At 40.5% G+C, this 2,047-nt stretch overlaps 1 pseudogene; it reads right to left on the reverse strand.

The window, feature by feature from the left end:
- Positions 1-650: 650 nt before the first annotated feature.
- On the reverse strand, positions 651-1,283 carry LOC114201876 (large ribosomal subunit protein uL6 pseudogene; annotated as a pseudogene).
- Positions 1,284-2,047: the final 764 nt, after the last annotated feature.

Below are 2,047 nucleotides of genomic sequence, written 5' to 3' on the forward strand. Positions count from 1 at the left end.
AACATGCTACAAAAGGAGATGAAATTGAGGACATTATACTAAGTGAAAGAAGCCAATCACAAAAGGGCAAATACTGTATGATTCTACTACTTATGAGAGGTAACTGGAGCAGTGAAATTCATAGAACGGTGGTTGCCAGGGGCTGGAGAGGGGCATGGGGAGTTAGCGTTTAATGGGAACAGAGTCTCAGTTTGGTCAGATGACAGAGTTCTGGAGGCGGATGGTGGTGATGGTTGCACAACAATGTGAATGTGCTTAATGCCACTGAACTGGACACTCAAAAATGGGTAAAATGGTAAATTTCATGCTATGTCTATTTTACCATAATAAAAAAATGGAAAAAATACAAACAAGAACCCAAAACCAAACAAAAGCACAGTGATGGCAAACATGTCTATGAACAGTATGGACAGCTAGCTCTGAGGCCAACGAGCGACCCCGATGAACTATGGTATTCAAGTGTGTGAAACATTTTTTTTTTCCCTCCCATGATGTTTTACTAGAAAAAACTGTTCTATTCCTTGTCACTGTTCTTAGCACACTTTGATTTACTTCTGAATGGTTTAATTGCCAAATAATTCGAAAGGATAATTGGTTTAAGAAAAAGCCCCAGATCAGTACAGCTTTTATTTTATTGCACCTTTAGAATATCACAAGTAAGTCTGAAAAATTATCTGGCATCTTGCTGTATCTGCAGCTGTATCTGGACAGCTTAGATCTTCTTCATCAGCCTGTTGAACTATTCCTTTTTCAGAAACATAGATACCATCCCCAAATTTTCTGATGCCCTTGTTTTTAATGGTTGTGACTTGTGGAATCAAAGCAGCTGAGTTTGATACAAGTTCAATGTCATTTCCTTCAAGAATAAATTCACCTTTCTGGGATTGAAACACAGAACAAGCAACACCTGGCCTCATCTGAACCCCTGCAGACATAGTTTTCAGCCAAGAAATTTCGGATTTCAACAAGAGAACCCCATTCTCCTGAATAACAACATTGATGGGGAACTGAACATACACAGACTGCATCTTGTAACAGAAGCCCAGTGTAACGCCCTTGATCGTGGTCTGTACATGACCACAGATGGTGCAAACAGTAGCCAGTTCTGTTCTAGTACCCCACCATTTGTCAAGTTGGAGCCTCTTTCTTTCCCAGGAGACTGAGTTCTACATTTGTGTGATTAAAGTTCCCCTGGGGCCCTTCACAATAACACTGTGTCCCTTCAGAGTGATGTCAACATTTTCTGGAATGTTGACAGTCTGATTGCTGAGAATGGTCTTCATTCCCACAGTAGATGCGGCAAAGAGTGTATGAAACGTTTTTGAAGAAAGAGTATTTGGACAGAATAGTATTCAGGCAGAGGGATGGCGAAGCTTGAGAGTTTGACTGCATTTATGGCTGGATCCTGTCTAAGTGTGCATTTTAATACATTACTTTTAATACATTAATAATACATTTTAATACATTACTAACTTGACTTCTAAGAAGACTTTTCTACTGAGGAGATAATTGTACAACCAGCCTGGGCTCCCTGTGAAGTAATAAGCTTGATTTATGATTTTTTTCTTATATTAAAGATTTCATACATTCTGAGCTTGAGCAATTACATTTCTAGGTCTTAGCAGCTGTAGGCTAGCAGACCCTGGACTTTCCTCACCAACTTTAAGGGTAAGCATTCGATAATTAATTTATGGTCGCCTGGGAGATCTGTCACATGATTGTTGTTGTTGTGTCTCTGACACCTGGCATACTACTTGGTATATAGTAGGTACTCAATAAACATTTATCAAAGGGGAAAAATGGTTAAGATGGGAAATTTTATGTTATGTGTATTTTATCACAATTTTTTAAAAAGCTGCACAGTGGGAGGGGGCAAGGAGTCTTTGTAAAGCCCACCTTGTCCTCTGCCTCAATTTTTATGTGAATGCTGAGGGTGCTGGAATGCCATGTGGCCCAGGCCCTTCTGCGGGAATCCGGCTTTCAGAGGAGCTGCAAGTCACCAGCGGCTGACTAGCTCAGTGCCTGGTCAGTCCCTCAGTGGTTTCTC

This window comes from Eumetopias jubatus, unplaced genomic scaffold (assembly GCF_037043125.1).
Source record: "Eumetopias jubatus isolate StellerSeaLion01/CBP00866 unplaced genomic scaffold, mEumJub1_p1.0 scaffold_16, whole genome shotgun sequence".
Classification (NCBI taxonomy): Eukaryota; Metazoa; Chordata; class Mammalia; order Carnivora; family Otariidae; genus Eumetopias; species Eumetopias jubatus.